The sequence below is a fragment of the Hordeum vulgare genome, chromosome 1H (genome assembly GCF_904849725.1).
Source record: "Hordeum vulgare subsp. vulgare chromosome 1H, MorexV3_pseudomolecules_assembly, whole genome shotgun sequence".
In the NCBI taxonomy this organism is placed as follows: Eukaryota; Viridiplantae; Streptophyta; class Magnoliopsida; order Poales; family Poaceae; genus Hordeum; species Hordeum vulgare.
In genome coordinates, this window is record NC_058518.1 from 376,437,351 (window position 1) to 376,454,375 (window position 17,025).

The following is a 17,025-nucleotide window of genomic DNA, read 5'->3' on the forward strand; positions in this document are numbered from 1 at the left end:
CAAAAATTAACACAGTTGTAGCAAAAAGTAAAAAACATTGATTGTAACAAAAAATCCGACGAATTAGAGTTGCAACCAAACTTATATGCAGCTTTTTTTACTAAAGACAAAATATAGTAAAAAAAGCGCTTGCAGCAAAAATGACGCAGGTTGCAACATATTTAGACGAAAAATGCTGCATCCATTGACCAGAGAAGCACGCGGATGAAAAAAATGTTGCAAGGACCCGCGCGTGCGAAGGGGCGACCGGCGGGTCGGTTCGGCCGGCGCGCGGGTGGGAAAGGATTCCCTTTTCTCTCAGCTGGGTGAGGATGCATCATGTTTCTTTTGCTGCGTTGCTCACGGATTCGAATCTTGACTTTTGCCTCATGCGTGATATATTTATAGTTCCAGCCATTTTCTCTTACCTAAGAGAACAACTCTAACAGATTCCATGTAACTCGTAAAACTGTAAAATAATCATGGTTTACAATTTTAGACAAAAAATGATTTGAATAAAACCCGTAAACCATTTTGACCTGTAATTCTTTTTAAAGGGCACGGTAAAAAGTTTTTTTTATCTATAAAAGCACAGTTTTTACGTACGCTTTTACAGTGCCTTGTATCGAGAGAAAGCACTTGGTGGGAGCCCAATTATCACAGAAACTTCCGCATCCGTCATGCGCCGCCCCAAATGCCGTCTTGGGCTCCCCCGGCGCCAACCGTCCATCTCGGCTGTTGTGTCCACCCGCGTCCGCTTAAATTGATTAACCTAGCTAGCTAGCTCCTTCATCGACTCGAATCGATTCAGCTAGGTAGCTGGCTCCTAGATGGATTCAGGTAGCTACGACGACCGCGTCTCCATATTTGGCCGTTTGGATTGATTCTCGTCGGAAACTCGAGTAGCTACGGCGACGAAGGAGGAGCTCCTAGATCGATCCGACCACAGACGAGCTAGTTTAATGCGTTGCCTTGAATGCCAACGGCTTCGTATTTGACTGTTTCATGAGTTGTCTATGAACACGGAGCGAGAGAAAGAAGAAGACGTGAAAAAAATAAAGTGAATATTCAATCTTACAGTTTAACTTTAAAGGTTTTGTTCGGACGCAGCTCATGTGCTATGAAAGATAGGTTTTCACACTGGATATTAATCCAGTATGTTTCTTGTGGTTGAGTTCAATTCGAAGGTAGGGTTTTTTTAAACACAATATTTTTTTAAGAAAAGGAGGATGACCTCCGGCATGCGATCATTTTATTGATTATTCTTGAGAATCTTATAAAGTAGAACAACAATATGTCCGAATTCGTCATCTTGGCAACATCTGCCGCTACCCTATCCATATGATGAAGGGATGTAAGCCGGGCCATATACCCAGACATCTCACCTAAGACTAACATCTAAAGCTGGAGGCCCCGACCGAGCCATCTACTAGGTCCGGGGCACAAACCGGTCTGACTCACTCACATGTGTCGTCGCCGCCATCTTCCACTGGTCCATCTTCAGAGCATATTGAGGTGTCAACCTTAGCAGGTCCTCCGTCATCGACGCCACCACGACGCCAAACGATGACCACCACCTACGCGAGCCTTGGAAGGTCTTCCGCCATGGACGCCACCACGATGCCAATCGACGACCTCCACCTACGCGAGTCCATCTCCAAGCAACGGACGTAGATCCATACTAGGATAGGTTCGCACCACCGCCGTCGCCCACCACCCACAAGCGCCAATCAACCCCAAGGTTCCCAAAGCGGCGCCTTCAAGAAGGTAACGGCGCCATGAGCGCCACCGCCGCCCAACAAAGTTAGGGCTTTCGCCCGAGAGACCTAGGGGAAGGGGAAGTGAGGAGATCAGTCCATACCGACGCCTCCAAGAAGGGGAACGGCGCCCAAGGCATCGCCGTCGGCGCGGCCGGCCATGGCCGGCCAGGGATTTCGCCCGAACTAGATCCCCGCCACCAGCAGCGCCTCCTGTATAGAACCGGCGACCAAGGGAAGCGCGGCCCGACCAAGTTGGCCCGCACGACGAACAGAGAAGGAGGGAAGGCGTCAGATCGCGCGCATCGACCGTCGCAGAAGCCGCCGCCAGCCGCCAACGACCACCGAGATCCCGCCGCCCGTACGGCCAGGACGTCAGATCCACCGCCCGTACAGCTCCTCGCGAGAGCCTGCCGTGCCTCGCCAAATGGAGCCGCCGCTCCAGATCTAGGACTCCCCACGCAAAGCTAGGGCAGCCGAGATCCCACCGCCACCATCCTTGGCGCCCCGGGCTTGCCCAGCAGCTGGCTCAGGCGGCGGCGAGGAGGTGGGGAGGGGCCGAGGCGGCGCGGCTAGGGTTCCCCGCCGCCGCCGGGGGAGGCGACGCGGGGGTCGCGAGAGAGAGGTTCCGTTGTTTCTGAAGAAAAGCTAGATAAGGGGCAATCCAGCACAATATTTATGTGCTATGAATAACAATTTATGCATAGGGTTGATTCTGTCACTGCCGTGTCTTCGTAATGATCACAGCACAGCAAAACTGCCATTAATTGCCCTGAATTTTCTATTACAAAAGCTTGCGTTGCCTGCAAATACAGACACCACAAGAACCAAGTGTGACATGGATTCAATGGCCGTGAGCATGTACAGGCCACAAACACAGGTGACTGTTAGGTCACGGCCTAAATAAATTGGCAATTTGGTCTTGCTTATGCATCTCAGCATTGGACTTAAACTGCTAGATCATATGATGTGATGTGTATATGGGTTTGGTTACTTGTCGCATCTATGGTTTAATTAATTAGCCGATTAATTGATTATCCCGTCCTTCCGCGATTGGAAAGGCTAATACAGGTGTTCGTGGGCAGGCAAACCATTTTTGCTGCGTACAGGCCGCAGCGGAATTCGGACCAACCAGCGCGAACCCTAGCACTGCAAAAATACTAGTAGCACTCTGGATGCCTAGGTTCCATACTAAAGCTCTTCAATAATACAGGGTTCCTGTTAAAACAAAAATGACGAAAGAGGTCCCTTTTTTCCAAAGAGTGTATAACATAGTATTAGGGTATCTCCAACGGCAACCACAATTTTTCTTCCTCATCTGTCCGGGGACAAGGGAAACTAGTCCACGAACACGGATGCGGAGGACGACATCCAACACTAGTCGCATACATTTTGACAACAATTTAAACCAATCGGACGAAATTCAAGCAAACATGGCCGGATTTCATGCAAACATAACAGATTTCATAAAAACACAGCGGATTCTCATTACATTGCGAACATATTTTTAACTAAAACGGTAAATCTATGTGCATGTACGGTTGCGTGGAGCTCCACTCCCACGACCCGGATAGGCTACTAGTCTACGTCTACGACCGGTCATAGCGGATTCCTTTGTCTCCCTCATGTCCGGTAGCCCCCGAGGCGTATGCCTCAGCGCAAAGGAAGCCTCGCTTCCCCACCTCTCGCCGGAGCGGAACCCCCGGCCAATGCTTCACCGGGAAGGGAAGCGGACACCTCCGCTTCCGTGCAGCCCATGCGTGGTCGACGAATATTCTCGCAAGAGAAGAACCAAACAAGACACCGGCTGTGTAGGCCGGCTTCACCCCAACGGTGGCCTTCAAGGGACCCAAGCGCTGGTGGCCCCCCGTATTCTACTTCTCCTTGATGATGGCGATGGACGCGGATGCGCTGGCGACCGACTCGTCGCTCTCCACGCACCCGGCTTCTGCTAGAGATTAGTTTTATGCCTACGGCAAAACCTCTCAAGAACCCGATTCGGACATTGGGGATCTGGGTGCACCTACGACGTCGCTTCTCTCCTACGAACAAGGCACACACGCAGAGCACAAGAAGGACACCGGTGTTTACCCAGGTTCAGGCCACCTTATGGTGTAAAACCCTACTCATGCTTTATGTTTTCCTCTCTGTGGTGTTTCACAAGCGTTACAAGCTACGAGGAAGAAGAAACCTTCTTCCAAGGAGAAAACGGGAGCTGAATCATCCCTCTCCTCTGTATGGTATCTGTCGGCCCCCCTTATCCTTTCCATGGGCCTCTCTTCCTAAACTATCGGCATGAAAAGAGCAAACACAAGGCGGAAATTCGAAGGGGGACAAGCCTGCAAGCTTTCCTGACAAAGTGGTCTTCATCCTGCCAAAGGCGCCGTCCATGATGCGCTTGTCGGCTCGCCGGTGAAATTTGTCCTGGCGACCGGCGTCACCCTGGTCTCCTTGACACAACTTGGTAACCTTGGAAATTGCCTTCCACGGGGACAACTGCTTGCCATCCTTTTATCATCAAAGGGGAAAAATTCTTTTGCAGCCCCCGCTTGCGTCGTCCTTGCCTCCTCTACTGGAGTTGTGCGTCATCCACATGGAGTGTCGACCATTGTGTGGCCAATACTGAACAGACCCTCTAAGCAGAGAGCCTTGCGGGGAGCATCCTTGTGGGGGAGACCTCGTGAGGCCTGTTGCTGCTCACGGACGGGCGTCCGATGGGTCCCTCTTAGAGAGAGGTTTATCCGCTCGAAGCCGCAGCCTCGCGGGGTGCTTGCAAGTTCCTCTAGTGGGCTAGGTACCGCACTAGGCCTTCTCCACGTGGACTACTGGGCCGTTAGTAGATGGGCCATGGTGCCCTAGTTCCACTGGACCGACAGTAGCCCCCAGCCCGCTTCGCGCATGTTTCGCAAGTGAAGCACGAAACGACATGGGTCAAAGCGTCGTGGGTCGTGACAAACTGCCGGGCCAGGAGGTGACGCGTGTGAGCCGCGCTGGGATGGGACGTACCCACTTCTCCCATGAACACTTGAGAACTGCACATCTACCATAAAACTGCCTCCCGCGCCGGGCGAAACCAACATTGCTTGCCTTTCGCCAGACGCTTCCCTTGACACTGGTTCTCCTTCTCTGCGCATGCACTTCTCATCGTTCTCCTTCGCCTCCAACTTCTTGATACGTCTCAAACGTATCTATAATTTTTGATGGTTTCATGCTGTTATCTTGTCATCTTTGGATGTTTTATGTACCTTTTATATCTTTTTTGGGACTAACTTATAAATTCAGTGCCAAGTGCCATTTCCTGTTTTTTCTGTGTTTTTTGCTCTTTTCAGATCTGATTTTGGAACGGAGTCCAAACGGAATAAAATCCCCGAAATGATTTTTTCTCGAACGGAAGAAGATCAGGGGGCCTGTGGGCCAAGCCAGGAGGGCTCCTGGGAGCCCGCAAGCCCCCACTCCGCCACCAGGGGGAGGCGGCGGTGGCAGGGCTTGTGGCCTCCCTGGCCGCCCCCTGACCTAGATACTTCACCTATATATTCCCTAAAATACGACAAAAAATCACGGGAGCCTCGAAAATACTTTTCCGCCGCCGCAAGCTTCCGATTCCGCGAGATCTTATCTGGAGACCCTTCCCGGCCCCCTGCCGGAGGGGACTTTGGAGTTGGAGGGCTTCTTCATCATCATCATCGCCCCTCCAATGACTCATGAGTAGTTCACTTCAGACCTACGGGTCCGTAGTTAGTAGATAGATGGCTTCTTCTCTCTCCTGGATCTTCAATACAAAGTTCTCCATGATCTTCATGGAGATCTATCCGATGTAATCTTCTTTGGCAGTGTGTTTGTCGAGATCCAATGAATTGTGGATTTGTGATCAGATTATCTATGATATATATTTGAGTCTTTGCTGATTTCTTATATGCATGATTTGATATCCTTGTAAATCTCTCTGAGTCTTGGGTTGTTTGGCCAACTAGATCTATGATTCTTGCAATGGGAGAAGTGCTTGGTTTTGGGTTCTACCATGTGGTGACCTTTCCCAGTGACAGTAGGGGCAGCAAGGCACACATTAAGTAGTTGTCATCAAGGGTAACAAGATGGGCTCTGTCGTTGATATGAGATTGTCCATCTACATCATGTCATCTTGCTTAAGGCGTTACTCTGTTCTTTTGGACTTAATACACTAGATGCATGCTGGATAGCGGTCGACGTCTGGAGTAATAGTACTAGATGCAGACAGTATCGGTCTACTTGTTTTGGATGTGATGCCTATAGATATAATCATTGCCAAAGATATCGTCACGACTTTGCGCGGTTCTATCAATTGCTCGACAGTAATTTGTTCACCGACCGTCTACTTGCTTTCATGAGAGAAGCCACTAGTAAACACTACGGCCCCCAGGTCTATTCACATCCATCGTTTACACCTCCGCTTTTACTTTGCTTTGTTACTTTGTTGCTTTTAGCTCTCACTTGGCAAACAATCTATAAGGGATTGACAACCCCTTCATAGCGTTGGGAGCAAGCTTTTTGTGTTTGTGCAGGATCTTGTGATACTCCTCCACTGGATTGATACCTTGGTTCTCAAACTGAGGGAAATACTTACCACCGCTGTGCTACATCACCCTTTCCGCTTCGAGGGAACACCAACGCAAGGCTCCGTAGCCGTAGCAGAAGGATTCCTGGTGCCGTCGACACGACTATTCCTGTCGCCGTTGCCGGGGAAGCACAGCTGACATCAGAAGTATTTCTGGCGCCGTTGCCTGGGAGGAGAGATCAAGATCTACCCAAGTAGGTCTAACAAACTCATCTCTTGCATTTACTTTTGTTTCCAGTTGCCTCTCGTTTTCCTCTCCCCCACTTCACATTTGCCGTTTTCATTTGCCTTTCTCCTTTTCCTTTTCGTTCGCCCTGTTCTCTCGCTTGCTTTCTGTTTGCTTGTGTGCCATGTGCCTTCAATATGCTTGCATCTTCGCTTGCTGAAAATCTAGTGATATGGATCCTCATCCACTAGCTAATCTCTTTAAGAGACCCACTTATGTGGAACGAATTGCTAGTGAGTTGAGGGCACTTGACTATCTTTATGGAGTTTTGCTTGAGATGCGTGAATCTGAAAATCGTGATGAAGAAATTCATGAAGTGATTCACGGAGGCTCCTTGGATGAAAAGCATGATTGCAATGGTTTCACTATAAATTCTATTAGTGACAATCATGCTAAAAATATGCAAAACCCTATGCTTGGGGATGCTAGTTTTTCTTTGTCCACTACTTGTTGCAATAATCATGATTGGGGTGATGATCTTTCTTATGATCTTGAAAATTTGTTCAAACCTCATGGTGAATATGATATTTGCAATAACATTGAAAGTGGGTTTGGAGAAGTCATGACTTTAGTTGATAATAATCCCACTATTTTTGAAGAGCGTCAACTTTGCATGCATGTGGATCATGAAAAGAATATCCTATGGGATAACTATATTGTTGAATTTGAATATGATCCCACATGTAATTGCTATGAGATAGGAAAATATTTTGGTAGAAACTTTCATGTTACCAAATTACCTCTCGTTATGTGGAGATTGCTATTGTCTCTTTCTTCTTCCTTGCATATGGCAACTATTGGTTGTCTTGCCAATTTGTTTTCCTATAAAATGCCTATGCATAGGAAGTATGTTAGGCTTAGAAGTGATTTTCACATGCTTTATGATGCTCTCGTTGTGCTTCAATCCTTGTCTTTTGTGAGAGCATCATTGAATGCCTAGCTAAGGGCGTTAAACAAAAGCGCTTGGTGGGAGGCAACCCAACGAATCTATCCTTTTTCTTTCTGCTTTGTGTTTTCCACAATTTCATAATTCTGTTATGATTGTGTTTTTTGTGTTTCTTTTTGCGTTTGTGCCAAGCAAAACCGTTATGATTAGTCTTGGGGATGATCGTTTGGTCATGCTGGAAAAGACAGAAACTTTCTGCTCACGAAAATAATTTTCATTTTTTCTGTAAGAGCTTTTGAGTTGATTCGTTTTGCTGCTGATTTCTATGCAAATTCTTCAGACTTTCGTAATTTTTCAGAATTTTGGAAGTATCACAGGTATACGAAATATACAGGTTGCTACAGACTGGTCTGCTGTTAACTAATTCTGTTTTTATTGTGTTGGTTGCTTATTTTGATGAAACTATGGATAGTATCGGGGGGTATTAGCCATGGAAGATTGAAAATACAGTAACCCAACATCAGCACAAGTAGAATTTAAGTTTTCTACAGTACCTAAGGAAGTGGTGGTTTGCTTTCTCATACTAATGTTATCACGAGTTTCTATTTAAGTTTCGTGTTGTGAAGTTTTCAAGTTTTGAGTGAAGTTCTTATGGACAAAAAGATAAAGAGTGGCAAGATCTCAAGCTTGGGGATTCCCAAGGAACCCCAAGAGATTCAAGGATGTCGTAAAAGCCTAAGCTTGGGGATGCCCCGGGAAGGCATCCCCTCTCTCGTCTTCAATCCATCGGTAACGTTACTTGGGGCTATATTTTTATTCACCACATGTTATGTGTTTTTGCTTGGAGCGTCTTGTATCGTAGGAGTCTTTTATTTTTGTTGTGTCACAATCATCCTTGCTGCACACCTAGAGAGAGAGACATGCACTCACCGTGATTTTGTTGAGCGTCACTTATATCTTTTGGTAGACAATTCAGCTCACATGTGCTTCACTTATATCTTTTGAGCTAGATACTTTATCTCTATGTGCTTCACTTATATCTTTTAGAGAACAACGGTGCGTGGCTTGGTAGTTGATCTATGCTTTGAAAGTAGTCTCAAAAGGGGTTGTCATCCAAAGGGATACGAAAACTTCCACCTTCATGTGCATTGAATAGTTAGAGAAGTTTGATTCATCTCAATTAGTTTTGAGTTGTGGTTATGGTAATATTGAAGTCATGGTAGTAAGGTGTTGTGGATCTAGAAATACTTGTGCTGAAGTTAGTGATTCCCGTAGCATGCACGTATGGTGAACCGCTATGTGATGAAATCTAAGCATGATTAGTATATTGATTGTCATCCTTTGCTTGGCGGTCGGGATCGCGCGATGGTTTATACCTACCAACCCTTCCCCTAGGAGTATGCGTTGAATGCTTTGTTTCGATTACTAATAAAACTTTTGCAACAAGTATATGAGTTCTTCATGACTAATGTTGAGTCCATGGTTTAGATGCACTTTCACCTTCCATCATCACTATCTTCTTAGTGCCGTGCAACTTTCGCCGGTGCACAAAACCCACCATTAGCCTCCCTCAAAACAGCCACCATACCTACCTACTATGGCTTTTTCAAAGTCATTCCGAGATATATTGCCATGAAACTACCACCATGACTTCTGCCACCATGTCTACATTGCCATTGCATGGTCGTAAGATAGCTAGCATGATGTTTCCATTAATGTCTATGCCATGCTAGATCATTGCCACGGTACACTACCGAAGGCATTCCATATAGAGTCATTGTTGCTCTAAGTTTTGAGTTGAAAGTGTGATGATCGTCATTAATGTAGCATTGTCCCATGTGAGGAAATAAAAGAGGCCAAAGAAGCCCACCAAAAAAAAGAGAGGCCAAAAGAGCCCACCAAAAAAAATGAGAGAAAAAGAGAGAAGGGACAATGCTACCACTTTTTACACACTTGTGAATATTAAGCACCATGATCTTCATGATTGAGAGTCTCTCGATTTGTCACCACCATATAGCTAGTGGGAAATTTTCATTATATAACTTGGCTTGTATATTCCAATGATAGGCTTCCTCAAAATTGCCATAGGTCTTCATGAGCAAGCAAGTTGGATGCACACCCACTAGTTTTATTTAAGAGCTTTCACATACTCTTAGCTCTAGTGCATCATTTGTATGGCAATCCCTACTCATTCACATTGATATCTATTGATGAGCATCTCCACAGCTTATTGATATGCCTATTTAATGTGACTATCTTCTCCTTTTTGTCTTGCAACCTCCACCACACTCTACACCACTTATAGTGCTAAAACCATCGCTCACGCTCATGTATTGCATGAGAGTTGAAAAGGTTTGAGAAAGTAAAGGTGTGAAACAATTACTTGGCCAATACCGGGGTTGTGCATGATTTAAATTCGTTGTGCAATGATGATAGAGCATAGCCAGACTATATGCTTTTGTATGGATAACTTTCTTTTGACCTTGTTATTTTGAAAGTTCATGATTACCTTGCTAGTTTGCTTGAATTATTATTGTTTCCACGTCAATAGAAAACTATTGTTTTGAATCTAATGGATCTGTACATTCACGTCACATAAGAGGAGTTACAAAGGACATCTATGCTAGGTAGCATGAAAGCATAAAAAAATCATTCTTTATCACTTCCCTACTCGAGGACGAGCAGGAGTTAAGCTTGGGGATGCTTGATACGTCTCAAACGTATCTATAATTTTTGATGGTTTCATGTTGTTATCTTGTCATCTTTGGATGTTTTATGTACCTTTTATATCTTTTTTGGGACTAACTTATTAATTCAGTGCCAAGTGCGAGTTCCTATTTTTTCTGTGTTTTTGGCTATTTTCAGATCTGATTTTGGAACGGAGTCCAAACGGAATAAAATCCCCAAAATGATTTTTCCCGAACGGAAGAAGATCAGGGCGGCTGTGGGCCAAGCCAGGAGGGCTCCTGGGAGCCCACAAGCCCCCACTCCGCCACCAGGGGGCGGCGGTGGCAGGGCTTGTGGCCTCCCTGGCCGCCCCCTGACCTAGATCCTTGGCCTATATATTACCTAAAATACAACAAAACTTCAGGGGAGCCTCGAAAATACTTTTCTGCCACCGCAAGCTTCCGATTCCGCGAGATCTCATCTGGAGACCCTTCCCGGCGCCCTGCCGAGGGGGGGGGACTTTGGAGTTGGAGGGCTTCTTCATCATCATCATCGCCCCTCCAATGACTCGTGAGTAGTTCACTTCAGACCTACGGGTCCGTAGTTAGTAGCTAGATGGCGTCTTCTCTCTCCTGGATCTTCAATACAAAGTTCTCCATGATCTTCATGGAGATCTATCCGATGTAATCTTCTTTGGCGGTGTGTTTGTCGAGATCCGATGAATTGTGGATTTGTGATCATATTATCTATGATATATATTTGAGTCTTTGCTGATTTCTTATATGCATGATTTGATATCCTTGTAAGTCTCTCCGAGTCTTGGGTTTTGTTTGACCAACTAGATTTATGAGTCGTGCAATGGGAGAAGTGCTTGGTTTTGGGTTCTACCATGTGGTGACGTTTCCTAGTGACAGTAGGGGCAGCAAGGCACACATTAAGTAGTTGCCATCAAGGGTAACAAGATGGGATCTCTCGTTGATATGAGATTGTCCATCTACATCATGTCATCTTGCTTAAGGCGTTACTCTGTTCTTTTGGACTTAATACACTAGATGAATGCTGGATAGTGGTCGACGTGTGGAGTAATAGTAGTAGATGCAGACAGTATCGGTCTACTTGTTTTGGATGTGATGCCTATAGATATAATCATTGCCACAGATATCGTCACGACTTTGCGCGGTTCTATCAATTGCTCGACAGTAATTTGTTCACCCACCGTCTACTTGCTTTCATGAGAGAAGCCACTAGTAAGCACTACAGGCCCCGGGTCTATTCACATCCATCGTTTACACCTCCGCTTTTACTTTGCTTTGTTACTTTGTTGCTTTCAGTTCTCACTTGGCAAACAATCTATAAGGGATTGACAACCCCTTCATAGCGTTGGGAGCAAGCTTTTTGTGTTTGTGCAGGATCTTGTGATACTCCTCCACTCGATTGATACCTTGGTTCTCAAACTGAGGGAAATACTTACCACCGCTGTGCTACATCACCATTCCCGTTTCGAGGGAACACCAACGCAAGGCTCCGTACCCGTAGCAGAAGGATTCCTGGTGCCGTCGACATGACTATTCCTGTCGCCGTTGCCGGGGAAGCAGAGTTGACATCACTTCTCCACCTCCTCCTCCGCCTTCGTTGTCGCTTCTCCATAGCCATGGCACCAGAGAAGAGTGCTACTACAGTCGGAGCGTAGGTGGAGCCAGCGCTGCTACCCTCCAACATCAAGATGTTGGGGAACGTCACATGGGATACAAAATTTTTCCTACGCCCACCAAGATCAATCTATGGAGATCAATGATACGCCTCAAACGTATCTATAATTTTTGATGGTTTCATGTTGTTATCTTGTCATCTTTGGATGTTTTATGTACCTTTTATATCTTTTTTGGGACTAACTTATTAATTCAGTGCCAAGTGCGAGTTCCTATTTTTTCTGTGTTTTTGGCTCTTTTCATATCTGATTTTGGAACGGAGTCCAAACGGAATAAAATCCCCGAAATAAATTTTTCCCTCACGGAAGAAGATCAGGGGGTTGAGGGCCAAGGCAGGAGAGCTACAGGGGGCCCACAAGCCCTGTAGTCGCCACCAGGGGCGGCGGCTAGCAGGCTTGTGGCCTCCTTGGAGCCCCCGTGACCTAGCTCCTTCGCCTATATATTCCCTAAAATACAGAAAAAAATCAAGGAATCCACGAAAACACTTTTCCGCCGCCGCAAGCTTCCGTTTCCGCGAGATCTCATCTGGAGACCCTTCCCGGTGCCCTGCCGGAGGGGACTTTGGAGTTGGAGGGCTTCTACATCAACATCATCACCCCTCCAATGACTCATGAGTAGTTCACTTCAGACCTGTGGGTCCGTAGTTAGTAGCTAGATGGCTTCTTCTCTCTCTTGGATCTTCAATACAAAGTTCTCCATGATCTTCATGGAGATCTATCCGATGTAATCCTCTTTGGCGGTATGTTTGTCGAGATCCGATGAATTTTGGATTTGTGATCAGATTATCTATGATATATATTTAAGTCTTTGCTGATTTCTTATATGCATGATTTGATATCCTTGTAAGTCTCTCCGAGTCTTGGGTTTTGTTTGGCCAACTAGATCTATGATTCTTGCAATGGGAGAACTGCTTGGTTTTGGGTTCATACCGTGTGGTGACCTTTCCCAGTGACAGTAGGGGCAGCAAGGCACACATCGTGTTGTTGCCATCAAGGGTAACAAGATGGGATTTTATCGTAGATTTGAGATTGTCCATCTACATCATGTCATCTTGCTTAAGGCGTTACTCTGTTCTTTTGGACTTAATACACTAGATGCATGCTGGATAGTGGTCGACGTGTGGAGTAATAGTAGTAGATGCAGAAATTATCGGTCTACTTGTTTTGGACATGATTCCTATAGATATAATCATTACCATAGATGACGTCACGATTTTGCACGGTTCTATCAATTGCTCGACAGTAATTTGTTCACCCACCGTCTACTTGCTTTCATGAGAGAAGCCACTAGTGAACACTATGGCCCCCGGGTCTATTCACACCTATCGTTTCCACTTTTGCTTTTACTTTGCTTTGTTACTTTGTTGCTTTCAGTTCTCACTTGGCAAACAATCTATAAGGGATTGAAAACCCGTTCATAGCGTTGGGAGCAAGCTTTTTGTGTTTGTGCAGGTACTTGTGATACTCCTTCACTGGATCGATACCTTGGTTCTCAAAACTGAGGGAAATACTTACCGCCGCTGTGCTTCAATTATATCTTTTAGAGCACAGCGGTGCGTGGCTTGGTAGTTGATCTATGCTTTGAAAGTAGTCTCAAAAGGGGTAGTTATCCAAAGGGATACAAAAACTTCCACCTTCATGTGCATTGATTAGTTAGAGAAGTTTGATTCATCTCAATTAGTTTTGAGTTGTGGTTGTGGTAATATTGAAGTTATGCTAGTAAGGTGTTGTGGATCTAGAAATACTTGTGTTGAAGTTAGTGATTCCCGTAGCATGCACGTATAGTGAACCGCTATCTGATGAAGTCTGAGCATGATTAGTCTATTGATTGTCATCCTTTGTGTGGCGGTCGGGATCGCGCGATGGTTTATACCTACCAACCCTTCCCCTAGGAGTATGCGTTGAATGCTTTGTTTCGATTACTACTAAAACTTTTGCAACAAGTATATGAGTTCTTCATGACTAATGTTGATTCCATGGTTTAGATGCACTGTCACCTTCCACCATCACTGTCACCTTACTTTGCTTTGTTACTTTGTTGCTTTCAGTTCCCACTTGACAAACAATCTATAAGGGATTGACAACCCCTTCATAGCGTTGGGAGCAAGCTTTTTGTGTTTGTGCAGGTACTTGTGATACTCCTTCATTGGATCGATACCTTGGTTCTCAAAACTAAGGGAAATACTTACCATCGCTGTGCTACATCACTCTTTCCGCTTCGAGGGAACACCAACGCAAGGCTCCAAGGCCACAGGGGAAATCCTTTGCATATTTGCCTAGGAAGTCCCTAAAGGCATAGCCGTAGCAGAAGGATTCCTGGTGCCGTTGCTGAGGAGTATCAAGACAAGAATAGTCTCCCATCAGCACGTGTTTCTGGCGCCATTGGAAGGTCTTTTGTTGAAGTAGCAATCAACATCTACGAGAGGGGGAGTGCATCTACATACCCTTGTAGATCGCTAAGCGGAAGCGTATATAACAGGGTTGATGTAGTCATACGTCTTCACGATCCAACCGAGATACATCCCGATCTAGCATCAAACGGACGACACCTCCGCGTTCAGCACACGCGCGACTCAATGACGTCTCCTCGTTCTTGATCTAGCAAGAGAGGAAGGAGAAGTAGAAGGGATCTCAACCAGCACAACGATGTGGTGGATATGGTGGTTGAGCAATCCCAGCAAGGCTTCGCCAAGCGCCTCCGGAACTACGAACGAGCAAGAACGAGAGAAACGGGAGGGAAAGGGTTGCCTCAAGGGAGAGGACTTGATGTATTCAGCCCTCCCCTCCCCTACAGTATTATAGGAGTCAAGGTGGAGGAGAGGGGGCGCAGCCCTAACACCTCCACCAAGGGAGGGGTGGCGGCCAAGTGGGAGGAGCCCTCCCTCCCCAAGGCACCTCCTAGGTGCCTTGCCCTTCAAGGTTCCACCCAAGCCGCATGGGCCCTTGGGGCTGGCCCAACAAGGCTTGGACACCCCCTTACAGTCCATGCATGTACTAGGGGCTGGAGGGACCCTTCTCGACTCCTCTAGAACGCTTAAAAACCTTCCGGAAGTTTCCCGGTAGAATACCGGTAAAACCCGAAACTTTTCTAGTAGCCAAAATATGACTTCCCATATATAAATATTTAACTCCAGACCATTTCAGAGCTCCTCGTGACGTCTGGGATCTCATCCAAGACTGTGAAAAATATTCGGTCACGAACGCACATATCCCAATACTACTCTAACATCACCGAACATTAAGCGTGCGGACCCTATGGGTTCGAGAATCATGTTGACATGATTGAGAGACCTCTTCGATCAATAACCAATAGCGGGACCTTGATGCCCATATTGGTTCCTACATACTCCATGAAGATAATCATCGGTCTAACCACGATGCCAATGATTCAATCAACCCCGTATGTAGTTCCCTTTGTTCAGCGGTATGTTACTTGCCCGAGATTCGATCCTCGGTATCTCCATACCTAGTTCAATCTCGTTACCAACAAGTCTCTTTACTCGTTCCATAATACAAGATCATGTGACTAACTCCTTAGCCACATTACTTGAAAGCTTATTGGGATGTTGTATTAGCGAGTGGGCCCCTAGATACCTCTCCCTCATACAGGGTGATAGATCCCAGTCTTGATCCATGCCAACTCCATAGATACCCTCGGAGATACCTGTAGAGCATGTTTATAGTTCCCCAGTTACGTTGTGACGTTTGATACACACAAGGCATTCCTCCGATGTCGGGAAGTTGCATGATATCATGGTTAGAGGAACAAATACATTGATATGGATAAAGCAGTAGAAATAAACTAATACATTCAGATGCTATGCTTACGGTTAGGTCTTGTCCATCATATCATTCTCCTAATGATGTGACCCCGCTATCAAATGACAACTCATGTCTATGGTTAGGAAACCTTAACCATCTTTGATCAACGAGCTAGTCCAGTAGAGGCTCACTAGGGAGACAGTGTTGTCTATGTATCCACAAATGTACTTAAGTTTCCAATCAATACAATTATAACATGGATAATAAACGAATATCATGAACAAGGAAATTTGATAATGACTAATTTATTATTGCCTCCAGGGCATATTTCCAACACAGGAATCTGGAGGGGTTGCAGAAGCTCATCCCATTGGCGGCCTAGGCTCAGAATGAGCACGTGGCACGCTAGAAATATGAAGCTACTCAAGATGGTGGAGAACCTCATGGCACGCTGGATCTACATGGAGGTATGCTAGTACAGCCCCCTCTTCACACCGCCTACGGGGCCCACCGTGAAGACTTCGGGCTAGGGGCACTCCAAGATGGAGGATGCCCATCTTGAACCAATCGCCGTCAGGATGCACGCACTCCGTGAAACAGGGATCACGAGCGCCATGGTGGCGCATGAGTTCATGTTGTGCCACATCGCACCCCTCCACAGGCGCCCGCAACCGGACTGGGAGTACCAGGGGCGCCAGGACTGCACTGGGCCGTGCGTCGACTCCCTGCAGACGTTGGTGCTGTAAGCGATCTTACACGTCCTCTTCGTCAAGAGCATGTTTGCGGAGATGTCACTTGGGGTAGAACCCTTTTATGTCTGTAGTGATGACACGATGCTCCAGGCTCTTATGTCGGCCTTCGAACAGTGGGTCTTGATCCTCGAATGCTGGGAGGGGCCTTGCGATAAACCCATCCTCGTGTTGCCCGCTGCGGGGGGCTCTGAGGATGTCGGGCACTCCTCCAGCATTGGCGCTCATGGTAGGAGGGGCGCATGTCAAGCCGCCGCAGCTTGCTGTTGGCGGACAACAATGATGATGATGATGATAACGTACACATCCCCCTCTACCAGTTCATGGTCGCCCCTCCATGCGCATGGAGGAGGAGGATTATGAGGTGGTGGATGTGGTGGACCCCCACCGAGGGAGATTGAGGGGGCCTCCAGGTCCCAAAAGGATACGAGACAACCGATGTTGGAAATATGCCCTATAGGCAATGATAAGTAGTTATTATTATATTTCCTGTTACAAGATAATCGTTTATTATCCATGCTATAATTGTATTGAATGAAAACATAGATACATGTGTGGATACATAGACAAAACAATGTCCCTACCAAGCCTCTAGTTGCCTAGCCAGTTGATCAAGGATAGTCAAGGTTTTCTGACTATGTGCAAGCGTTGTCACTTGATAACTGGATCACATCATTAGGAGAATCATGTGATGGACTAG